Source organism: Propithecus coquereli, unplaced genomic scaffold (genome assembly GCF_000956105.1).
Source record: "Propithecus coquereli isolate 6110/MARCELLA unplaced genomic scaffold, Pcoq_1.0 Scaffold138, whole genome shotgun sequence".
NCBI classification, from domain to species: domain Eukaryota; kingdom Metazoa; phylum Chordata; class Mammalia; order Primates; family Indriidae; genus Propithecus; species Propithecus coquereli.
Genome location: NW_012138080.1, coordinates 6,445,752 through 6,473,045, shown reverse-complemented (window position 1 = coordinate 6,473,045; position 27,294 = coordinate 6,445,752). Strand labels below are relative to the sequence as shown.

General features: G+C 36.5%; 1 protein-coding gene across 2 annotated transcripts in view; it reads right to left on the bottom strand.

Moving 5' to 3' along the window:
* Positions 1–23,209, bottom strand: part of AFTPH (aftiphilin) — a 63,179-nt gene extending 39,970 nt beyond the window's left edge. For both annotated transcript variants that reach the window (XR_001137246.1, XM_012639218.1), the window contains exon 1: positions 22,905–23,209. The gene's annotated coding sequence lies outside the window, so the exon portion shown is untranslated. The remainder of the gene's footprint in view (positions 1–22,904) is intronic.
* Positions 23,210–27,294: the final 4,085 nt, after the last annotated feature.

The window sequence follows — 27,294 nt, the reverse complement described above, 5'->3', positions numbered from 1 at the left end:
TGTGTGTGTGTGTGGTTTTATAAAATTTTATCACATGTATTGATTAGAGTAATAATCACTGCAACTAAGATAACAACTGTTCTATCAATACAAAGAACAGTTGTGTTCTCATGTTACCCCTTAATAGTTATCCTTCCCTAAACCCTAAATGGAATCTGTCTGGGTTATTCTGTTCCTCTGTGCTAAAAGAGTCAAAAGTGCCACAAGTCAGACTTAACATTTAAAGCAAAGGGAGGACTAGCAACCAGAGTCCTAGAATAAAACCAGCCTATAAATAATGAATCGATACTTATACAACTCACATTTGCCAAGTTAGATATGTGAGGGAAACATTTACAAGAAAATCCAACCAGTTTTGCAAGCTAGAAAAAGTCACTTTCTTCCAATTCTCAGAATAAAATTTAAGATCTTCCAGTTTTAGATGAAGGTACCTTAGAAACCACATAATTTAATTTAGAGATGAAGAAAATGAAGCCCGCTGATGAGTAACTTTCCCAAAGTTCATTCATACAGCTGCTTAGTAAAAAATGGCTTTAAAATTTTGAAGAGGATCTTTGAGGTCAATGACTGGTTAGTCACTGACAGTAATCCGAAAGAAATGAGCAAGTCACAAGAAAAGTAAAAGAATCCATTGTAAAGAATCCGTATGTCTACTTTAAATTATCTTCCTTATGAAATCAGTACCATAAAGAAGGAAATAACTGCTTTAGCTCTGAGATACTCTTCTGCTGATTTAAAAAGGAAAAAACAGTACAAGACAAATATAAATCCTATTTTCTTCTCATCTAGTGTCCTGATGACCCCTTCTAATGCTTAGTATACAAGGTAATTTGACCTCTAACAGTTGCCCTCTAATTATGAAGTTGCTATTATTTAAAAACTCTCTGCAATTGTTAATGAGAGTGTGGGGAAAGGGACCCTGGCCCACACATGCTGCTGGTGGGAGTGTAAATTGTTGCAAGGCTTCCAGAAGGTAATCTGGCCATACTACGCAAACTCCTTTTTGAAGAAATCTAAAATAAAATGCTCCAAAGGGATTATTTAAGCAAATTATACTATATCCCTACAATAGCATATTATGCAGCCACTAATTGCATGATTCCTTTTTCTAAAATTTAAAAGCATTCAGAATGATGAGGACATGTCAAAAGGACACTAAAGTCAGCTTGAAGGGGCTGCTACTAGCCACATCAGGAACAATTTGAGCATCAAAATAAAGATAATAATGGATTATAACCCACTGAATAAAATAATAAACTGAGTCCTCACATATATAAACATGTAAGTAGATAAATAAAATGGAAGCTAGATAAGAGGATATTTGCATACTTTCAAAGTACCTCCCCCCCATAATATACTTAATTACAAAGGGTAAAAGTGTAACTTTATAGTGTGAAGCCTGACACTACCTTAATCAAGCGATCAATGTGAATATCATCAGTAATGGAAACACTGAAATCATGCACCGCCTGATGAGATGCAATGAGAATACAAGATCAGTTCTCAAATATTTCTGTCAAAAATATACAACTTGAATTCATGAGAAAACTTTAGACAAAATCAAATTAAGAGAAAGTCTACAAAATAATTGACCTGTAATCTTCAGAAGAATCAAGGTCATGAAAGTAAAGACTGAAGAACTGTTTCAGATTGAAGAAGAATAAAGAGACATGACAAGTTAATGCAATACTTGATCTCTACTGGATCCCCTTTCTATAAAGGTCATTACTGGGATGACTGTGACATGTGAATAGAGTACAAAGAATTAGATGGCAGCAATGTATGTATTGATGTTAATTTCTTGATTTTGGTAGTAATATTGGACTTCTGTAAGAAAGTCCTTGGTTGTAGGAAACACACTGAAATACTTAGTGATAGGGATCAGGTTGGCAACACAGTCTCGAATTGTTCTAGAAAAAAGATTTTTATTGAACCTGCAACTTTTTATAAGTTTGTGATTATGTCAAAAAGAAAAAATTAAAAGCAAAGAGATTTATATGTTTACATTTAAATATGCATATTTTACAATAAATGTGTTACTTATACAATAACACCTTTTACAAAACTGGTAAAATATATAAAACAAAATGTACCATTTTAAGTGTATAGTTCAGTGGCATTAACTACATTCACATTGTTTAGTAACTATCACATGTATCTCAAGAAATTTACCTTATCTTCTAAATATCAAATTATCTTCTGTACCCATTAAACAATAACTACCCATTCCCCTCTCCCTCCAGCTCCTGCAACCATCATTCTACTTTGTCTCTATGAATTTGACAACCTTTAGGTACCTCGTGTAAGTGGAATCATATAATATTTATCCTTTTTTGACTGGCTTATTTCATTTAAGTCTTCAAAATTCATCCATGTTATAGCATACATCAGAATCTCATTCATTTTTAAGGCTGAATAATATTCTAGTGTATGTATATACACAATTTGTTTATCCATTCACCTACTGATGGACACTTGGGTTGTTTCCATCTTTTGACTATTGTGAATAATGCTGCCATGAACATAGGAGTATAATATACCTTAATTAAAAACTTATTTTGAAATAACAGACTACAAGAAAGCTGCAAAAATAATATAGATTCCTGTGCGTCCTTTAAATTCTTTAAACCAGCTTCCACTAATGGTAACATCTTATATAGCTCTAATATAATAGCAAAATCGGAAATTGACAGTATTGGTACATTACTATTAACAGACCTTATTCAGTTTTTACCATTAAAAAAAACCTTGTATTTATTTGTGTGTGTGGTTCTGTTCAACTTTTTCCCCTATACAGATTTGTGGAACTACCACCACTATCAAGATACAGAACTACTTCCACCTCTATCCCTGTCCCCTCACAATCACTAATCTGTTCTCCATCTCCACAGTTTTGTCATTTTAAGAGTGTTATGAAAATGAAATCATGAAGTATGTACCCCTTGGAGGTTAATTATTTTTCACTCAGTATAATGCTCTTGTGGTCCATTTTGGTTGCTGCATGTATCAATAGGTCAGTCCTTTTTATTGCTGAGCAGTATTCCATTATATAGATATATACAAGGTTGTTCATCCATTTACCCACCTAAGGACATTTTGGTTGTTTCTAGCATTTTCTATTTTAAATAGTGTATATATTTGTGTGTATTTGTGTATATATATCTAGTGTATGTGTGTATATATAATACTGATAGCATATATATAATATATACTAATCATATACATATATAATAGTACATATAAGAATGCTATGAACATTCATGTATAGGTTTCTGTGTGAACATAATTTTTCATTTCTCTGGGATAAATGCCCAAGACTGTGATTGCTGGGTAACATGGTAAGTGCATGTTTAGTTTTGCAAAAAACTGCCAAATTATTTTCCATAGTGGTTGTACCATTTTACATTCTCATAATTACCTTATTTTTTTAAAGCCATGTGTGATTTTTTTTTTCTAGCAGAATCTGTTCATGGTTAACCTATTGCTTTTTCCAAAACCTCTCACTGATTGAAAAATGAAATAATTTATTGGTTCAAGGGCTATTTCAAATTCAGACGTTAATGCAAATACAAAGATCTGAGTTAGGAACTTTGTCACCAAAGCGACAACTCAGAAAGTAGTTTTTCTTCCTGTTATACCTTGGCAAAGTACTTTATTTTCCCTTACAAGTGAGACAGGTTTATCAGCCTTCCAGACTAAAGACAAAGTATTTCTCAAAACTGAGTCAGTCACCTATTAATGAGAAGTACTTGGGCTACTGCATGTTCCTCTTCAGCAGGTCTTGGCTCTGGCTCAGCTCACCCTTCAGAAACCTAAGAGAGTGCCACTGCTTCTAAGTTTTAGCCAACCAACCACTGTAGAGGAGGCTCAAAACTTTACAGAAAATTCCTCTATGCCCAGTCCAACTTAACTTAAAAGAAGCCTTATGTTAATTGAAGTATTACTTGTATAATGAATTTACAAATTAAGTTTAACTTAGATAATCCACTTTTTAATTTTTTAACACAGAAAATACAGGGTTTAAACAGCTGCTCCTACTTAACAGGGGGGAAAAAAAGAATGGATAACCTACTTTAATACTATGCCTGGCACATAGCAAACTCAATAAATATTTCTTCATCCTTCTTAATAGATTACTTACTCCATCCACACCATAAGGAGTCCCAAACAGTTGCCTAATTTCTTTATAACCTGAACAAATGTGTGTGTAGAGAGTTGTATTCAACTTTCCATTTTTATGTCTGCTTATTCTAAGACCTTTTGGAGGGGAGTAAACAATGGGGCTAACGTATTGGTAGCCAGGGAACATTCAAGCCATAGTATACACAAATAGTTGACATGAAGGTCTCATGATCAGGTAGTAAACAGGGTATCCCAGAAGTAGTCAGAGCACAGAGACAGAATTTGGGCAGGCCTCCTGTACTTAGGAGATTTCACATCCTTGAGAAATCACATCCTTATAAGGATACTAGGGGAGAATACAGGTGAATAGCAGTAATTAAAAGTGCAAGCCAAAGCAGACCTTCAGGGCTATAAACCAGGAAAATCAAAGGGATTTGGGTTTGGGAATTCTGGTAGAGGAGGTCTGATACAAAGGGATCAGGGGAAAAATCCTGAAGTCCAACAGCAATAAGCAATGGAATCTGAGCACTGTGCCAGATTAGCAGCCAGGGTGCCAGGACATAGCAGTCAGGGTGACACTGAAGGTGATTCAGGATTAATCTTTCACCAAAAGAGAAGCTGCACTTGCTTAATGACTTCTAGCCACAAATCTAAAATGGTCATGAAAAAGAGAAGATGGTGAGTCTGCAGGTTGTGAGCTCTGGGGTTGAAAGGCACAATGGACTTGGGAAGGCAGAGGAAAGAAAGACAGAATGAGGCCAACGATTATCTAAGACTATTTGGTCCTCCAAGAAAATCCTCTAAGAGGATTTTCAAATGACCAATAAACATATGAAAAGTTACTAGGGAAAAATGCACATTAAAATGACAACAAGATACCACTATATAACCACTAGGATGGCTAAAATTAAAACAAAATGATGCTATCCACTGCCACTTTTGGCAAGAATGTGGAGCAACTGGGGTTCTCATACTTTATTGGTGTGAGTGTAAACTGGTGTATGTACTTGGAAAACTGTTTGACAATATCTACTAAAACCATACCAGACCTTCAGCACCTGGCACATTCTGTGCACTCAATAAATTATCAACTATTATCACATTTTAACTTTCACCAAGTCTGTGGCTCAAATCATAATCTACCTATAAGACAATGTAAGTCAATGTTTGCTTTGTTAGCACAAACATTCATATGATTCTCTATATTTTAAAAGGTCACTGAAAGAATAAGTCACTTAAAAATATTTGTAACCACATTAAAGATACATGAAGTTGACTTTACTGCTTATTTTTATAACCAATCCCTACAAAATATAAAACTTAACTTACATAACTATATAAATTCATAGGCTTGGCAGGGGCGTGGGGTCTGATAACAAACCAAATCTGAACCCAAGTTTCAAGGACTGAGACCACAGCCTCTAAACCAACTCAAGGGATCCATTATTAGTCTGTTAAAAGATAGAGTTTTTGAAGTGAAACAGGAAAATGCAATCCCGAAGTTCTCACCAGTATCTTGAAGTAAACTGGCTGTAGTTCCTATCCAGTTAAAGGAATGACCAAAAGAATAAAAGTTTATGGGAAGGTGCCTGATCGGGATAGAAAGGGTTCTTCACATGCGGGAAATACATAGGGTATTCCCTACATATTCCTCTAAGAGACAGTTAATCCCTGCCACCCTTCCTACCCTCCATGATCCACACACAGTCTAAAGGTCATTGGGCTCAGGTTTGGTGGTGGTGGTGGTGGTGTCTGTGTCTCTAAATAAGAGACCCTCTAGGAATCTCCCCAAAATCAAACACTGAGAGTTCCTTCTGACAAGTTAAAAGCTTACGGCCCACACTGCTCTCCAGGGAGAAACTCCCCTTCCTTACAGAGCACCAGCCCAGCTGTATCAATGTGTATATCACTTTTCAAGGCCAGATTATACAATCCAGCTTTATCCAGGACTTTTCACTCCAAACTTACTTTTATGGGGACTGGGATATGAGGTGGAGGAGAACACAAGCAGGGAGGATGGTGATGAGAAAGGAGAAAAGAAAGACAAACAACTGTATCTGAAGTTATGCTATTGACTTCAAAAGTACAAACTACAGTAGCAAGGTATATTTAATGGATCACAAAAAATAATCACTACCTTTTTACCACAATATGTCTGAGGTTTATAATTAGTCACTCATTAAATAAATCACTAGGGTGAGTGAAGAAAAAAAGAAAATCTCTATTTTCTTTAGAAAAATGTTATGAAAATGTTACATAAACAATTAACATCATCAATTTACATCACGAATGTTGCCCAGTACTGTAGTAGTTCGAATTTTTCAAAATCTTTACTGTAATATCCTTATGAGAATTCTAAGGTAATGTCAAAATGTACTGTCAACGAATCTGCCCAGCCTACAATGCTGCTTAGGAGTTATAAAGAAATAGAAGAAAGAACCCTTCCTCTGAGCCACATGAAGATTTGGATTTTAATTACCTTTCAGTTTCCTTTTTCTTCTTTTTTTTTTTTTTTGAGACAGAGTCTTGCTCTGTCTCCTGGGCTAGAGTGTAGTGGGGTCATCATAGCTCCCTGCAACTTCAAACTCCTGGGCTGAAGTGATCCTCCTGCCTCAGCCTCCCGAGTAGCTGGGACTACAGGCACACTCAGCCATGCCCAGCTAATTTTTCTATTTTTTGTAGAGATGGGGTCTTGCTCTTACACAGGTTGGTCTTGAACTCCTGATCTTAAGTGACCCTCCCGCCTCAGCCTTCCAAAGTGCTACGATTACAGGCCTGAGCCACCATACCTGGCCAAAGGTAAGTACGCTTTGGTTTTCAATATATCTAGATGTCACAGAAGTTTTCACAGCTCTAAAAAAAAACCTACAAAAATGATCATTTTTATTTTTTCTTTTTGGGTGGTTTGTCCTCACATATTAGTTCAATAGAGGCTAACAAATATAGGGAGAGCCCCTAACTTTTAGTATAGAATTGAGAAAAGGTTTTTATTGTTGTTTCTTTGTTTTTTAGGACTATCATTCTCCTTTCAACAGAGGCTGCAAACTTTAAGGCTATTTAAAGTTCCGCGATCCCAGAGCTGAAATATTTTTAAAAGATCCCATGATTAACTTGCCAACTTAAAAACAAGATATTGGACATGCCAACTGTATGTCAATATATCATCAACTATATAATATGAAGTATTACTTAGGACACTTGTTAAATAAATCGTATCATCCATGTGTTTCCACTCCCTGCCTACACCAATGTCAATATTAAATACTTATTGAGTGCCTACTATGTGCCAATATTATGTGTAGAGCATTCATGAATTATCTCATTTAGTCCTTATACTCTCATATGAGGTAGAAATTATCTTCATTTCACAGATAAAGAAATAAAAGCTTAAAGAGTTTAATCTCTCAAGTTAGCATAACCTAGTAAGTGGTGAATTAATCACAAGCTAATCAAATATTTGATAAGTGTCTTAAAATATTACAGAAACGACTGACAGCAAATAGAATTATAAATATTCTAACTGAAAGATTTCTGAGTTATTCAGAAAAAGGTTTCTGAAACTTCCACAGTAATGTGGAAAGAGAAAGAAGATTTTTACAAGTTGAGAAAGTACTATATATCCAACAAAAATGCCAAGAAGCAAATCTCATTTCAATATTAATGTACACAGTACCAAATGTGAGCAAAAAATGAAAATAAGCAGCAAAATATCTTTATTCCTAAGTTGATCACCCTTAAAAAGCCAGACTGCCAAGTGACAACAAAATTTTTTGTCTTCCTGGTTTTGATGTCATTAAGGTTGATTCACAGAAGTACAAATATCATATACATAATGTCAATTACACGAGCAGCAACATACCTTCACCCTTCAAGTGCTAATTATCTTGTTAAGCAGCAATAAGAGTTACTTAATAGAAGGTGGTTTTCAAAAATTCCCATAAAAAGATTTTCTTTTACTGAACATTTTAACCTTCTACAAAAATCCACAACATCATTTTATTTGTGTTTGGATAACTTCATGTAAAAATTAAACAAGATAAATTTAGAAATCAGATTGTTTTACTTTTAACTTTATCATATCAACTGACCACATTTGAGAGTTTACTAGCTATTTTTCCCAAAAGGTACTTCACTCAAAAAAGAATACATAACATTGGTTAACTATTGATAACAAGGGCAACGAAACAGAAGCAGCAACGAGGATAGCTGCATGAGCCCTTGGAAAACATTTTTTTCCCCAGTACTCTCTGCTCCTATTGTATAGTGGCAAAATAAATTAGCGACTCTAATTTTCTATCCTCATATCCCTGAAACTTTACAATGAAAATAGAATTTAAAAGGCAGAAACTACATCTATTTCATGTCCCTTCACTAAGATCTTGCTCATATCCACAATCTTGTTTACAGATAATTCCTGGAACTTCTGTTCTCCTTCTCAGTTGCTTGCTCAGTGGCTTTTTGAATTTCTCCATCACTAGTGATGCTTTTTCTCTTCAGCCCATAAATGGTCAAGACTCTTTCATCCTCAAAACAAATCAGAACAGAACAAAACAAAAACCCTCCCTTCTGTGCCCTTCCAGTTCTCCACCTCCTTATCACCAAGCTTCTCAAAAGGGACACATCTATTCACTATCTTCACTTTGTAGCCTCCCACACACTCCTCAAACCAACACAATCTGGTTTCCACCCTACCAATCCACTGAAATTGTTCCTGCTAGAGTTTCTTTACTTCAGCTCAAAAGACTGTAAATGTTGTGCAAGCACAGGCCTCTGTTGTTTACCACTCCATCCTCAGGGCCTGGCTCAAGGGAGGGAGTGAATGAAATACATTCTCGCTGGAGCATTCACTCTACTAACCACTCTTGAATTGTACCCCATGCCACCCTCTCTGCAATCAGATTTCTATAACCCTACTTCTGGTCTCTTAGTGCTCCATCAAATAAGTTAGGAAATATCCAAGTTTAATCAAGGTAAACAAGTGGAATCTGAGGGAGACTGGCCCAAAATGTGATGACTGTGAAAGAAAACAAATCCAATCATTTGTGCTATGACATGTCTGAAGAAAAAATATGTTGACAGGACAGCACTTTATATGCAAGCTGGGAAAAAATACCCCCAGCTAAACAACAAAAATTTGTAGTGAGTTTTTAAAAGATCTACTAACATGAAATTTTTTTTTTTTTCTTCTTGAGACAGAGTCTTACTCTGCTGCCCTGGGTAGAGTGCAGTTGCAACCTCAGGCTCCTGGGCTCAAGTGATCCTCCTGCCTCAGCTTCCAAAGTAGCTGGGACTACAGGCACGTGCCACCACACCCGGCTAATTTTTCTATTTTTAGTAGAGATGGGGGTCTCATTCTTGCTCAGGCTGGTCTTGAACTCCTGAGCTTAAGCAATCTTCCCGCCTCTGCCTTCCACAGTGCTAGGATTATAGGCGTGAGCCACCGTGCCTGGCTAACATGAATATTTGCTTTGAGACAATTTCTCAGCATAATTGGAGGTGTCAGCTAGTGTCACCAAAGCATGATGCTACTCTGGACAGTCCACCAAAATTTCTCTTGCTCTCATTCTCTGCTCCCCAGCAACTTTATTGAGTACTTCATGAAAATTTTCCCACAGAAGGTTTTGCAATCAGCTGACATACTTTAAAATAGATTTCTTACTGTAAAGTTTTAAATTAGCATTTTGGTCAAGACTGGTAAGTTAAACCTCAAGAGTCCATGGTATTCTAAGGAAAAAAACCCTCCAAAACCCAAAATAATAAACTACTGTGTGGACTTTCAAAACCAAAGACATCTTTCTAGTTTGTAACTAAAAATGTACACTTTTGTAGCTGCTCTTCCTCCGTTAGCACTGCTCTCTGTATTATAACTGCCTACTATGAGAGCCAACTCACCTTTTAGAGAAACAAGTATCTTTCTCTAGAAAGGCTATAAAACTGCAAACAAATGCAATCAGAATTATCTGAGTTAATAAGCAAACAATGTCCTACATAATCTAAAACTCACAAATTTGGATTTAAAATATGACCTACATAATAGCAGATTCACGTCACAAATTTAGTCTTTGCCAAGTGCTTATTAGTTTTACTTTAATTTGTTCTCTGACCACCCAGCAATTAAGAGAAAAAGACGACCTAGAGGCATGTGAAGAGACAGAAGGAAACCAGACAATGAACCAGGCTTAAGAACAGTCATAAATGATCCACAGGTAATAACACACAATGACATTCTGGGGAAAATTATCATAAAACAAAAGCTTTGTATATCTGAAAAATCAAATATGAACACATTCCAAAATAGTCCTTATGAGTGTACATGTATGTGAGGTATATACAGGTAATGCCACAAAGGGGTCTACCTACTTCTATCAACCCCATGAAAACTATGGAAGGAATTCTGTGGCAAACAGATTTCTGGTTGACCTTTTAATGGTGTTTTTGCTTGGTTTAAAGTTTTACTTTTTCCTGAGAGGTAGAAAGGCTAAAGGGTAAAAGGAAAAAAAATATTATTAGATAACATTTATTATTTGCAACATACCATATATCTTTAGTTAGAAATGATTTGAGAATTAGCTTGCCATATAAAGTAGAATTTTTCATACTTTTCCTGTGACCAACAGAAGAAATACATTTTAGATGATGACAACATTAAAAAAAAAGTTTCACCAAACAGTATTTACCCTTGCTTTCTGTGTATTCCAATTTTTAGTTATATTTCACTTTTTCTTAAAAGCTGGTCATGACCCCCTAAATTGATTTTACAAACCAGAAATAGGTTCTAATCCAAAGTATACAAAACTATTCTCATTCCTTCTGATCCAATTCCTTTAAATCCAATTATTGCTTCCAGTATACAAGAGGAACAGGACTTCTTTTAAAACAAAGAACTCCTTCTTTTTTTCTATTTCAGCATATTATGGGGGTACAGATATTTAGGTTACGTATGTTGCCCTTACCCCCCACCCCAAGTCCGAGTTTCAAATGTGTCCATCCCTCGGATGGTGTGCATTGCACTCTTTGTGTATGTATATACCTGTCCCCTCCTCCCCCCTGCCCAACATTCAAAAGATGTTATTCTTTCTTATATGTGCACTTATGTGTTGATCAGTTAATATCAATTTGATGGTGAGTAAGGAACTCCTTCTTGATCTGGTACTTATAAGGACAAAACGCATTCTGAAATTATGCTATTTCAATGAACCGATTTGACAAAATGAAATGTTCTTTTTCTCTTTATGGAATTTTGCATGAAAGTAATACATGAAAAATACTATTTATTTTTCTTCAAATTCATACTATCCTCAATCTAGGAAGCAAGCCACTTTGAGGATAAATTTTTTTTTAAACACACGTATTACACAAAACATAAATATTTTGGCAAATTCTAATGATTTTTATTTTCACTTCTTACACTTTTACCAATTGTTTAGGTTTGCTAACATTTTCTTCTGGAGTGTCTACAATGTAAAAGTTCTCTAAAAGATCGTATTGGTAGGAGTACATATGAACTCACATATCCTCTGGCAATTTAGTAATATATCAAATATTTTAATGCACATTTTTTTCGATTAAGCAATTTCATCTGCAAGGATATATCCTACAGATGCATCATGCAAGTATGCAAAGATATTTCCAAAAATATGTTAATTCCAGTATTGTATGTTCCATTAAAAAAACCCTGAAAACAATTTAAATATCTATCAATACGGAAGTGGGTAAATAAAAAGTACGACCATTAAAAATAAAGCTATTCATACATAACTCATAGGGCAAAGTGTCTAAAATACACTGTTAAGCAATAAAGCATTTGGAAAGGCATTCTCTTTTGATTCTCCTCTTACTTATTGTATCCGATCCTTTCTCCTTCAACGTATTGGCTTCCTCTGCTTGCCTCATAACTGTCAGTGTTCTGTAGGCCTTGGCTTTTCTACATTCTTATCATTGAGAAATTTCATCCTTCTTTTGTTTTTACATATTCATAATCCCAAACCTTATCTATCTGCAGGCTACTGGACCTCCAGCTCTGCCTGCCCAAATGCCTTTTAAAAACATCTCTACCTGAATGTCCCATAGACATCTCATATTCTCCAATTCCAGAACTGAAGTCTACCTTTACTCAAAAAGCAAACAGAAACTACTTGTTCCTATACAATATTCCGAATTCTAAATCCAGAAATCTGATTGTTACTGCTGACTGCTCCCCCTTTACCACCCCCCCAACAAATTAAATCAACCACATGGTTCGAACCCCACATCTCATACTGTACTTAACACCTCATGACCAATACCTTATTTCAGGGCCTCATTCTTTTTGGCCAGGATTACTGCAGCCAACATGGCTAAGATACTCCCCTTTTGCTCCAGCCAGACAAACTACCTCTGGTTCCTCCACCGGCACCATGTTACCTCCAAGTTGTCATACGTGCCATTTCTTTTAATTTATTGTTCTTATTTGTCCAGAGAATCCATTTACTAATCATTCAAAACCCTATTCAGTTTTCTGTGAAGCCTGGGTAAGTGAAATCACCTATATTTATTGAATTACTATGTGACAGGTACTGTGCATGGTGCTTATTCATACAGTATCCAGTTTAATCTCAAAAATCCATTTTAGGCTGGGTGCAGTTGCTTATTATGCCTGTAATCCTAGCACTTTGGGAGGCCAAGGAAGGAGGATTGTTGGAGGTCAGGAGTTCAAGACCAGCCTGAGCAAGAACAAGAGCAAGATCCCATCTCTACAAAAAACAGGAAAATCAGCCAGGAGTGGTGGTTCGCACCTGCAGTACCAGCTACTCAGGAGGCTGAGGCAGAAGAATCCCTTAAGCCTAGCAGTTTGAGGTTGCGCTGAGCTATGATGATACCACTGCTCTAGTTGGGGTGACAGAATGAAACCCTGTGTTGAAAAACAAACAAACAAACCCGTTTTACAGATGAAGAGACAGGTGTTCATGGTCCCAGAAAAAGCATGGAAAGTGGGGCTCTACCATCAAAGCCAGTGTTCATTTCATTATGTCATGCTGTCTGAATTAATTTTCCTTCTTTATATGCACCTCCTATTACATTTAATAAAGTGAATCACATTTGTTTCCATGTTTTTCTCCTCTATGAGGCTATAAACCAATGGTTCTCAACTTTAGCTTTGTGTTTTTTTTAATAGAATGGGTTGACCTAAACATCTATAGTTTTAAAAAAGTTTCAAAGGTGGTATCAATGGATTAATCCAGATTGAGAACCACTGTGTCAAGCTCCCAGAGAGTATCATTGGACTTTATAACTGCATAACAACATAATAGCTCCATATTCTGAGTTCTGAACTGCTGAACTCATTGATACAGGTAAATCATTGCAATAGTACTTTTTCTTACAGAAGATTTTCTCTTACTTACAATGATTTCATTGTGTAAATATTGTTTTAAAGTTGCGTTGTACACATTTATCTGAGAATATCACTAAGAAATTTAACATTCTTAAGATTTCAAAAACGAGGAATTCACAACATTAAATCTTCAATATTTTTCTTAAAAATGAAACTTGAGGCCAGGTATGGTGGCTCATGCCTATAATCTCAGCACTTTGGGAGGCCAAGGGAGAAGGACTAAGACCAGCCTGAGCAATATGGTGAGAACCCGTCCACACCAAAAAAAATTTTTTAAAAAATTAGCTGGGTGTGGTGGCATGTGCCTGCAGTCCTAGCTACTAGGGAGGCTGAGGCAAGAGGATTGCTTGAGCCCAGGAATTCAATGGTCCAATGAACTATGATCATGCAACTGCATTCCAGCCGGGGCAACAGAGAAAGATCTTGTCTCAAAAAACAAAAAGCCAAAACCCTCAAAAAACATTTACTGCAACAATCCTTGAAACATTAAATAGGTATTTCAGACAGCTCTAGATGTGGGAAATTCTGTTTTAGAAATATCTAATTACTACTTCCTACTAATCAGGAAGCTTCCGAAAAAATTTGTGTATTCCTTTTTGAAGCTTTACTCATAATTATGTATAAATTTAAATGTTATAGAATTCTTAGAAATATAAAACCATGCTTGAAAAATTAATCACAGCTAGGCACAGTCCATGTCTATAGTTCCAGCTACTTGGGAGGCTGAGCTGGGAGGACTGCTTGAGCCCAGGTGTTTGAGGCTGCAGTGAGCTATGATGAGGCCAGCAACCTGGGTAACAGACAGACACCTTGACTCCAGAAAAAAAAAATCGTAGTTTCACTCACAGATGAAAATAAATATGCAAACAGCAGCAACAACAACAACAAACTTTCCTCTACTTCCAGAAAGAAATGTCACTGTAATTTGAACTTTTTATTTAGGTATAACACTTGCACTGTGCTTCAATTAAACTTCTGAAATCCAATGAGACAGAGAGCCATCATCTGCTGGCCCATTATGATACAGGAGAATAAATCTGAAATATGGAAAGGAGTAAGAGAAAATGGAGACTTAACTATAAGTAAAAAGTAGTGAATATTCAAGTATTCTGTTTGGGCTTCAGGCAGGAGAAAATATGAATTTTTGATATCTGAAACTCTTGGGTTTTTTTTTTTAGGCATGAAGATACTATTAAAAATAGTAAAAAGTATAAAAAGAGTTCCATGTAAAAAGAGTTAAATTATCTTTTAGTAAATAAAACTTTTTATAAATAGCTACTAAAAACAAAAGCCTTAAGCAAAAAATCAATGCTTCAGGTTTTGACTGTCATTGCAGCAGAAGCATTTTATCTGCTAGTACTCCAGGTCAACATTTTTGCATCCACATGATAAACAATTAAGATGAGAGATGATCATAGCAAAGCAGAAAATACTATAAAACATAAGCAATGACTCAGAAGAAAGCACAAAAAAACCCACTTGGGATGGTGGTTGAGGCAGAAATACTATTCATTTCACTCATTAGAAAAAGCGGTGGCCTCCTTAAAAAGTATGCAAGTATTAAAAATCCTACGCCTAGGAGTTTTGCTTTGAAAAGTATCACATATCACTTAGAATGATTTAAAGAATAGCAAGTGATAAATAATTCATTAATCACTTAGGAATGATTTCCTTTGTTACCTAAACACAGAATTGTTTATTTTATTTAATATAAAAACTGAGCCTATTAGCAATATAGAGTTTTTACATTTACTGTTAAGTTAGGTATTTTATCTTTATTCCACTCATGTAAATAGGGGCCTTCACTTCCATCCTATCTAACTGGCAAGTATTGTCTATATAAATGAAAGTTTTTGGTATTTATATTGTAGAACATCACAAGGGAACTGGGGTAGACTGACCTTTTTCTTTCCAATTCTCATGTCTCTGTTTTTCCGTATTGATTTTATTGTCTAATGCTTCCAATACCAAGTCTCACAGGAGTGGTGATAGTAGGCATCTAATATTTCTCCTTAATTAAGTTACTGACTTTTGGGTGGAGATATGTATATTTTATCATATTACAAAATTATCCAGTATTTTTAAGTTACTTTGTTAAAAAAAATCAGAAATGGGTTTTAAAATGCCTTTTCAATATTTATGGAGATAATTATATAATTTTTCTTTTGATCTATTAATGTAGCAACAATATCAATACCTATTCGTAATTGTCTCCAGCCTGTTCAATGGTTAGGAAGCCCAGTTTATTTTCCACTGCAGGAAAAAAGTAAATGTTTTGAAAGAATCAAATAAGCAATGTGTGAGATTATCTACTCAATTATACACATGTCAAACTGTAAGTATTTAAACTACTTGATCTTACTCCTTACTTTCGCTTTTATACAAACAGGCTTCAAAATAAACCGAAATTTTCTCGTAAGTATTAAATACACTTAAATTAGTAGTATCCAGGTTTCATCCTTATTCAACTTTTCCTAAACAATCTCATCCACCTAAGGTTTATAATTACCATATTCTAGGACTCCTAGATTTATCTCTACAGCCCAGCAAAGCCAACCCTGCTAGATAGACCTCTCCACCTGAATTCCTCAAAGACCTCAAACTGAGCTTACCAAGAACAGAACTCAAGCTCTTCTTCCTTAAACCTGGTCATCTTCCAGGGCTCTCTAACTCAGTGAATGGCTCCACCATCCACCTAGTCACTAAGCCAGAACCTTAAGGAGCTTTGACAAAGTTCCTTACCCTCCACTATCTCTAAAGGATGATTTTACTTCACAAACCCCTCAATTCTGGAATATCTGGACCTCTTTTAAGCTCCTCTGACTCCATGCTGGTCTAAACTGCCATTATCATTTAAACTAGTCTCCCTAACTAGTATTTAATGATGCCCAACTCAAGCAATCTTTTTAAAAGTCAAATCTGATCATATCAATCCCCTGCTTGTGATAAAGATTTAAATTAAAAAATGTTTAACAAAGCCCATAAGCCATTCCTCTCTCTCTAGCCATACTTCTCCCTTCCCCCACTGTTTCCAGTGCTCTAGGCTAGGCCTTCTTTCAGTTTTTGAAAGGCAAACAATAACATTCCCTCGCACCACAGGGTCTTTGCATTTGCAGTCCCACTGCCTCACACATCCTTCAATTTTTAGGTGAGAGATCAATTCCTCAGGTAAGTTTCCTAATTTAACACCCTCCCCAAAGTCCTCTTACACATATTTCTTTCAGAGCATAAGAAGTGTAATAAGTTTGTAATCAAATGCTTATAACTAAAAAATTGTGTAAGCTGTGTATACTATGAAAAACACTGACAGATTTAAATGTAATACGTAATTTTTAAAAATCTATTTACTACTTTCTAAAACAGTGAAGTTAATCTTGTATTTCTTCTCCATAAAAAAGTAAGTCAGTGTCATCTTCTAGAGCAGCACTATACAACTGAAATAAAGCCATACATGCAATTTAAAATTTTCTAGGAGCCACATTAAAAAAGAAACAGATGAAATTTAATTTATTTTACTTAACCCAAAGTATCCAAAATATATGATCAATGTAAAATATTGATATATTTCACATTAGTTTTTGAAATCTGCTGTGTATTTTATAATTAAAGCACATCTTAATTTGGACCAGCTTCATTTCATGTGTGGCTATTGCCTATTGCATTGGACAACACAGTTGTAGAAGATAAAACTGTGTTTCTTGTACTTTAATAGCTTGCTAACAGAATCAGTTACTTTAAAAAGAGCATGGCATTAAACAAGTTTAACCTGATATCAAACAAGGACACATCTCAGGTTTCAATCCTTCAAAAACTTTAAATTATATTAATACATCCACATTGCTGAAAAGCCTAAATCCGAAATAAAAATTCAGGTAATCACCTGAGGAAATTACAGGGAGATCAGTACTCAAGCACTGCTGACAGAAGTGATTTTATTATAATCTCTTGGAAAGCAACTGGCTTTCCCTTCGATTTAGTAACTCCACGTCTAAGACTTGATCCTATGGAAATAACCAAAAACAAGGTCAAAGATTTACGTACAAACTTATTTACCAAGATGCTCTTCTATGATAGTAAAAACTGGAAAAACCCAATCGGTGGGTAATAATAACCAGAGATAACTTGAAACTCACACGATGGCATTCTATACAGTCATTAAAAATCATGTTTTAAGGAACAGTTAATAACATGAGCAAATACTCACAATTTAATAGTTAAGTAAAATAAAATCTGTGCAAGAGGATTTATATGTGTATGTATGACGCACTCACATACTCACATATTCATATTTTTTAAAAAAACAAAACTGAAGGAAAATCAAAATGTTAAGTTTTCTATTTGTGTAGCATGATGACCAGTGATTTTTTTTCTATGGTTCCTTTTAACACATATTTATTGAGTGCTACTTCACGCAAGGCATTAAAACAGATGGGTCCCTGCCATCATGGGGCACACCACTTTTCCTCTCACTTTTCCACATTTTTCTAAATTTTCTATATAAGCATTTATCTTTTCATAATTTTAATAACCAGAAAAACATAATATGGCATGGATACTAACTGGGGTAAATCAGCTGCAAGGGGAAATTTCTGGGTGAACTGGGGAAGAATTTGAATGTGGTCTTGAGTATTAGTTTAGATGACTAAACTGGGTGACTTAACAAAATAAAAAATCTACAAAACAGTATGTGCACTTATTTCACTCTGGTAACAAGTACACACATATATATTTTTATAAATGTGTGGGGAAATATGATTATATAAACTGTTAACAGTGAGGGATCTCTGCTTTTTAAAAAATGGGTTTTTTTTCTTGTCTACATTCTGTGATGCTCCTGTAATATAAGACTACTTTTAAAAGTTAAAATATATATACATCCACTATTTACTGAGCACCTACTACATAAAAAACTGTGCTCGGCTTTGTAAGGGGCAGAACTAAGTAAAAGGAGTCAGAACCTTAAAGAAACTTACGATTAATTAGGAGGAATAATATAAAAGTAATACCAGGCAAAATATAAACAACCTATGAAATAAAATATGGCTACCAGGATTCTAAGAAAAAGATCACACTTGACTGGAAAGAGGAAAAATGGTGAAAATGAGAAAAAGATTCATGAAGGTGAAAATTTGAAATGAAAAGGATTTAATTGACAGAGGAAATGGTAGGCACTGAAGATAAAGCATGGGGCCACTGTCAAGGAACAGTAAGACACATAATAGAATTTGGTTAGAACATAGCATATATGAAGGGAGTAGGCAATAAGCTGGAAACATAGTTTGTGAGGGCCTTGAATTTTCAGAAGGGAGTGCCACTGTAAGTTTTTTGAGTTTAGCAATGGGGGAATTAGTGGAGGTTCCAATTCAAAAAAATATTCTATTGCTTCTCATCAGCTGCTGCTAACCAACTTGGTTTGAGCCACTATCATGTCTTTTTAGCTGTATCACTGTAACCACCTCCTGTGTATTTCTGCTTCCAGTCTTGTAATCCTATAGTCTATTTTCTACACAGCAGCCAGACAGACCATTTTAAAACATAAGATTATCTCACACCTTTACTCAAAAACCCTGTGATGGCTTGCCATCTCACACGGTAAAAAGCCTAAGTCACTAGAATTTCTATAAAAAGCCTACAAACTGCCCTCTCACCCTCTAACTCTGATCACATCTCCTACTGCTCTTCTACTTGATCACTCTATTCTAGCCACACTGGACTTCTCTGCTACAATTCCTTGAACATTCCAGGCACACTTCTGCCTCTACCGCTGATCCCCTTATTTGCCTCCCTTCCTTCAAGTTCAAACCTTCTCTGACCCCACCCTACAAAAAACAGCAAGCCCTACCAACACCCCTACTCCTGGCTCAAAGTAAAAAAGTCAGCACTCTCCTATGCCCCAAAACTACCTCTATTTTTCTGATGATGATACTTAACATCATCTCCTATCTTACTGTTGTTTTGCTTGTCTGTCCAAAACACACACACAAAGAAACTGAAGCTCTAAGCAGGCAGATTTTTTTCTTATCCCCAGCACCTAGAACAGGGTCTGACATAGAGCAGGTGCTCTATCAATATTTGTAGTATTAATGAAAGGAAGAGGATAACATGGTGCTAGTAGATATTTAGTTGAAATGGTTTATGGTATACTGTGAGTATTTACATAAATAGAACCTACAGTGAATTTAATCTCATTTACTATGTAATTTCCCCCTGAGAACTACTAACTTATATAGCGCTAATAAATTAACCTTTAATTTATGAGCAATCTATCTTTGCAAGGCTTACCTTTAAGTTAGTTATTTGGAATAAGTGTGGTAGTGACACTATAGGAAGGAATCTTAAATTAATATTTTCCTCCTCTTTTCACTTCTCCCAAACCAATGAACAATGATTTCCCACCTCCTCCCTTCCTCACCACTGAATTGAATAGTTCTTGACCTTTTCCCTTTCCCAGGAAATAGGTTTAATCCATAGACCTATGAGCTCCTATTCTAGGGTAAGGTCAGAAATAGAAACTATGAGTGTGATACAGGGCTGTTGAGATGGTTGGCAGCAATAGAGAAGAGCCCAGGAGAGGGAAGTTAATTCAGAGGAACCTGGAGAAGCCAACAATTCTTAATTCAATTATTTTTAACTTAGAAACTCCTTGTATTTTAAAAGGAAGTCAACACAAAATAACACTAAATCCTTCCCTGTCTTCTTTTTAAATATACAGTGCTGAAAGACAGAATGATATGCTATGTTTTAAATACCTAAACTTTTTATTAGGGACGATTTCCAAGCATACAACAAAGCTTAGAAAAAAGCCCTAAGGAATGAGCAAGTACTCACCACCCAGCTGTGTTAAATATTAATCTCTTACCAAATCTGCTTCAGACTTTAAAGACAGCAAAATGTTTATAATCCTACAGTTCCCTCCTAGATCTTTTATCCCTCTCCAGTTCTCCTGAAGTAACTTTTATTCTGACTTGGTATTTATCATTCCCATGCATGTTGTACTTTTGCTACATATTCCATGAATCATAGAAAATATATAATGTGGTTTTGCAAGTTTTAAAACTATATAAATGTTATCATATTCTGGTTCTGTCACTTACCAGCTGTTTGAACTTAGGCAAGTTACTTAATACCTCTGTGCCTCAGTTTCCTCTCTGAAAAATGGGGGATAATACTATCTACTACCCTACAGGGTTGTTGTGAAGATTAAATGAGTTAATATACTGTATGTAAAGCATTTAGAAAAGTAATCTTGCTCATAGGAAGCAGTATATATATTAATATTAGGGTTAGCAATTATCATATAATGCTGCTAAAGGACCCATGACTGTGTCTCTATATATATACATGTATTGATTGAGAAAAGATTAATTACCAAAATGACATGTGCAAATTTCATATAATGCCAGGTATTTTCAAAATTGCCTAAAAACTAAAAATGAAGTTCAGGCTGGAAAGTTTCACTAGCCTACTTAAAGAGGAATTGAAAGTGCTAAGAATAGAGAGAAAAAGTCTTTATTTTTAAATTTACAAATTATAGGTAACATTAAATTAGACTATAAACATTTTATTTAAATAACTTACGATGATTTAAAAATATCTAAATACTTAGCTCCCTCCTTTCATGAGATTTGGGGGAAGAGCTGGGAGAGAAGGGGCAATCCCTCAATGGGATACTCGTCAAAGACTTCTTTGCCTGTTGAGGAGGGCACTTCAGATTTCACACAAAATAAAACATCATTGGGTACTCAAATTTCACTATTTCACTGAACTAGTTTGTTACTAACTGCAAGCACAACAAACTAAAATTTAAAATGATGTGTTATAACAGGATTCACCTAGGTTATACAATTTTCATAAAGACAATTGGATTCTGCAAAATTTATCAATGCGGTTATGGACACATCTTTGTTTTGGTAAAGAATTATTTTTATAACAGTCTCTAAGTCAAAAGATCAAAAAACATCAAAACATAAATGCCCTACATATTACGTGAATTCCAGTGAATTTCTTTCAGGAGCTTTTTAAAGATTTAAAAATATATATGTACTTTGAAGATCAATTAATATATCTAGTTTGATACATACACAAAGGAACTAGATCTAATGAGCATCTACTAGGTGCCATTTACTGAGCTAGATGTTTTACATGGCATCTTTTAATCCATGTGAAAATATCTTTATGGACAAAACTCAGACGACTACCACAGATACTCTGAACAAATATACTTCTTCAAAGTATTAAAAATGACTATAAAAGCCAACATTTAAACCGGTAAAGCACATAAAATGTAGGTAACTGTGCTAATTATATTAACACAAGAGTGTTGAAACATTTGTTGCCCCTAGAGTTTAGCATATATGTTTATGTCTAAGAGTTTAACTGAAAGCAACAATCAAATACAACATCAATGATAAACGCCGTCTAGTTCCCTTTCCCTCCCCCTCCCCCAAAAAATCCTCGGAGAAGAACGTAGCCAGTGGAAGGAAGATTTATACCTTATGAAAAGTTCACAAGTAAAGTTCTACTTTACTTCTCCTAAAGTCAGAACTTTGAAACAGAACCGTTGCTTTTGTTCACCACCCCCCCCCGAAAATATTTACATGTATGAGTCAGTCAGCCCTTCACTCAGTCCCAATAGACGACTCAGTATAACTTGCATAAACCAAAAAAGAAAAAAAAAACAACTAGCGATTCCCACTACTTTCCTAATAGAGCAAGGACCCTACCAACGCTCACCCATACTCTATCCCTGCCCCAAGCAAGACGCAGCACCTGCCAAACCAGCGCTTAAATAATGGTCCAACTTTTCCAATGCAATCTGGAGAGACGCAGATAATTTCTTGAAGAGTGCAAGAAGAGGGGAGAAAAGACACTCTCAGCGCATAAGCTTTGGGGCCGTCTCCTCTGCCTGTTGGAGGATTCAAAATCCGCTTGCTTCAGAGACCCTTGGAAGCAGCACGCTCCGGTCGCGGCCAGCCTCGGGCCTCAGGCAGTGTTTACACCTGTCACGAGGGAGGAGGAAGGAGAAAGAGGAAGCCCAAGCAAAGCCCCAAACTTCTCAACAGCTCCCGGGAGAAAGCGGCCGGTGTGGAGCTTTGGGCAGGTGGAAAAGAAGGGACAGGACGAACCGGCGATAGCCGGGGAGGGAACAGCTCACACTTGCCCAGCCGGTGCCCGGGATGGCAATGAGGTGGCCGTGCGCTTCGGGCGCCGCCAGCTGTATTCCCGCACCCGCCGCAGAAGATAGCAGAGCCCGAGCCCGGAGCCCGCAGGCCCGGCTCCGTCCTCGCAGCCCCCGGCTCCGCGGAGGGCAGGTGCTCCCGGCCCGGGTGAGAGTCTGGCTGGTGGGCCGGGCCCGGTCCCCGTACCCTCTTTAACCCGAGTGGCTGGGGAGCGGAGCGGCGGCGCTTACCTGGCTCGTTCGGGGCGGCCGCGATGGGCATGGCTCAGGGGCCCGGGGAGGAACTGGCTCCCCGGGGAAGAACCGGCTGTTCCGACGCGGAACTGGTGAGAGCGGAAGGCCAGCTGCTCACAGCCCTGTCAGCGCAGCAGCGCCATGGACGCCCACCTGGAGTTTCGGCGCTGCCGCGGGACCCCCATCCCACTACCCTCCGCCCTCTTCCGCCGCCGCCGCCGCCTCCACCTCCTCCGCGGAGACCCCCCGCCCACTCCACACACTCTCCCATCATGCAGCGGGGGAGCCGCTGCCGCCGACACGTCACTTCCGGGCGCAGGTGGCTAGGTCGGGACCGGGCGCTGGTGGGTGCTGGAGGGTGGGGGAGGACACTCCAGGGGAATTAATGTCACAGAACGCTTACCCGTGCGCAGGCGCTGTCGCACAGAGCTCCGGCCGCCATTTTGGGTGCGGGCAAGCTGCCCTTTCCTTTTACTTCCCTGCGAGTCATCGAGCTGTGGGCAGATGGATGACTTCCCGCACTCCGCCGCCCGCTGAGGCGGCGCTCCCGGCGAGGGACAGGTGCTCCTATCAGCTGGTTAACGTTAACGTTCAGCTCAGGACCCCGTTAAGTCTCTCTCTCTCAAAATAAAATTGCAAAGACTTGGAAGTACAGAACCGTATCTTCACCAAAAACCTACAAGACAGCATTCGTCAGCTTGCCCTTTTTGTCGCGATAAACGACTTTCTCATTCACAAAGTTCCTTCCTCTTTTTTATTTAAGCCGATAGAGGAGGAAGCTGATATTTAACGAATAACAAAGAAGAGATTGTGATAAATCGAATTTAAGGTGGGAAAGCAACCGCAGAACTGACAGGTCGTCTTCGAGACCAACAACAAAATAATCCGGAATTTGGCTCAAATGGAGACTGTTCGTTTTTCATAGATCCTTCGGGAGACTATCCATTGAAGATAAAGAAATAAAATCGATTTCTGCATTCAAACGCATTTCTGTAACAGAGGTCATAACAGATTTTGTTTCCATTATCAGTCCTGAGCTGTTGATCATTTGTGTTTTTATTACCTTTCTCCCTCCTTTATCATGAATATCTGTTAGAACACTGGCCACTGCAAAAACCAGACTTCAAGGCTGCAGGATTATATTACTGTCTGGGATGATGAGCCGGGAGTCCTACCCTGCAAATGAGCTCTGTCGGTCCCTCATTCTGTCCATATTGCCAAACCTGGATCGGTAATTTGAATAATTTAAAATCGGTCCAAAACAGCAAAGCTCCGCAGCTACGCAAAGAAAGAAGGATGGAAAACACCCTCTCAGCCACAGAAAAGTGTCCACCCATTTGAGTGGAAGAATTATACAAATCAGAGGAAAGATAAGGACAATAGCAGTTCATCATGATTTATCCCTCCTCTGCGATGTTCTAGACAAATTAACTTGAAGTGCTAAAATAGACCTGCATTCCTCTCTTTACAACTCAATCGCTGTAAAATATACGGAGACTGCATCACTTTAAATTGAAGTACCAACTGCTTTGTGGTGACGCTGGATTTTTTTGTTATTGCTCAGTCACTAAAGTAAGAAAAATCTATATAGCTTGTCAAATTTATTCCTATTGTATTTCGCCCCCTGCTGGTTTAACTCGTGTGCAAGCTTGAGTATGTGTGTGTGCAGTGAAAAACTGGAAATGAATTGATTTTAGATGACCACGTTTGTTTTCATTTGATAGCTCTACTAAACAGAAATATCAAAATAAGAAGATATGGTAAGATCATAAAGCAGACCCTACACTAGGAAAATGTATAAACTAAAATAATGAATTTAAATATCAAAACATTAGAAAGAAAACCTTGCTTTTGAGAAAATATCTTTCTGATTTCATACAAAAGATAAAATTACAAAATGATGATTTTCGTCCAGTAAATGCACAAGCCAACCCTATTCACTAAGGACAATTTAAAAATCAGCTTCCAACTTTGCAATATGGAATTTGAGAAGCTATTTGGCCTACTGCCTTTTGAGTGCAATCAACCAACCTGTAATTGGTAATCTCACATGTACTTCTGAAGACAGCATTCTTATGCTTACAAAATTGTATTACAAAAGGAAAGTCTTTGAATGTTTTAAGATGATAAATCTGTGGGAAATATAGAATTCATTGCATTTGGAGCCAATGATAGTATTGTTTTTGTTTACCTTTTAAAAATTATGACCATAACTGCATTACCTAAGATTTGGCATCAAGAAAAGAAAAAAAACAACTACCAGTTATCATATTTTATATTTACTTCTAGTTTTTTTCTCCTGTGCAGACTTTTTACAAAATTGTGACTATAATGTAAATAGATTTTGTATCCCTTTTTTCACCTAATGTTATGTTGTAAGCATTTCCTCCTATCATTTAACATCTTATAAAACCTTAATTGTATTGCCTACATAGTAGTCTGTGGAATTGAGATACTCTGATTTATCTATTACCCTAATGGTGGATGTTTTCCACTATTACAAACACTACTTTGAGGAAAATTTTGTGCATGGAGCTTTGTTAAATTTTTGGAAATTTTTCTCAATATAAAAATTACTGAGGCAAAAATCTATGAATGTTTAATTGGCACTTCATCATCTCATATTATTTTCCAAACGACTATACCAATTTAGAATGCCACCAGTAATATAGGAGTGTACTAATTTTACCACCTCCTCACCAGCAGTGGATAATAATTAAAAGGAAAAAAAAATTGAACTAAAAAGTGAAAGGAACTTAATTCATATTTTATCATGTAAGAAATCAACAAACATGCAAGTACAAAACCCCAGCAATGTGGTGTTCTGAAAAGGCAATATACATAGATCAGGGTCTATGAACAGGCTCAATTATCACTATGATTTTATATAAATTATTTAACCTCTCTTGACCTCACTCTCCTTATATGTCGAATGAGAGAGTACAACTAGATCACAGGTTCGCAACCCTCTTAGGACAAATAACTATTTGGCACATGTATCTCTTTGAAAACATGATCAAAGCTTTGGCCCTTTTGATGGAAAACACTTACACCCACAGACACTCAAATTCCTCAGACATTCTAACACTCATAGAAAAGGATCCATGAACCACAGCTTAAGAAATCTGCACCAGATGATCTCTAAGGTCCTTTCTGTATCTAAACATTTACCTAAGACTTTATTTTTTAACTCAGTAAACATACTCTGGCTACAAAAGTACTTTTTAGTGAATAAATAAATTGTGATATATTCATAGATTGAACACTATTGCATATATACTATTGAGCACTTAAATAAACCAGAGCTATAGGTAATATGGTTAGATTATAAAAGCAATGAAAAATGAACAAAGTGTCAAAATGAGTAAAATCTGCTGTGAATTTTACAGTGTATGTGAATTTCAAAAATAAACCAATACTTTATTTGTGGATATACATTTTTATAGTAAAGTATAAAAATATAGATGGAAAGGATACATACCAAATTCATTAGAGGCTGATATGGGTCAAGAAGCGCTAAAGAGAACTTCATCTATAACTGCAATGTCTTATATCTTTAAAAAAATATAAAGCAGCTGGGTGCTGTGGCTTGTACCTGTAGTCCTAGCTACTTGGGAGGCTGAGAAAGGAGGATCACTCGAGGCAAGGAGTTTGAGTCCAGCCTGGGCAATATAGCAAGACTCCATCTCTTAAAAAAAATGAAGCAAATGTAACAAATGATTTACATTTAATTTTAGGTGGAGGGTGTTTGTTATATAATTCTCTGACATGTTCTGTATTCTTTTCTTAAAAATGATTAAAAAATAACTTTTCCAGAACAGTTAGTTTAAAACCATGAAATTGTGAACAGCATTCTAGTGATAATTCCTGATGTACTATAGTGCTAATATCTCAGATTTACATAACTTTTCAAAGTGCTTTTATTATCTCTTCTGATTTTCACACAGACCTCTTAGAGCTGATGAAAACTATTTTACAGAACATGTGATCACAGATTTTGGGATCTGTACAAGATTTAAAAAGTTACAGGTGGAATGAGGATTACAGCCATGGTCTCCTGATTCACATAGTCTCCTGATTCTTTCCCCCTATCCCATTTGGCCTTCCTACTTTATAGAACTGTAATATTATAACCCCTCTGTTTCCTCATAGCTAAAGACAATTTATCTCATTTTGTCATATAATGCACTTTCTCCATTTTCTTCATGTTTGAATTATTTTCTAATGGAATTTTTTTTTCCTCACAATGAGCATGACTAATAACTGAGCGAACCTTTACTATATTATAAAATATTATCTATATAAAATTTGAGCCAATGAATAATTTGCTGAAAAAGTTTTGGCACCTTTAGAAATTATCTAGTCCAAGAGCAGTCTCTTCCCCACC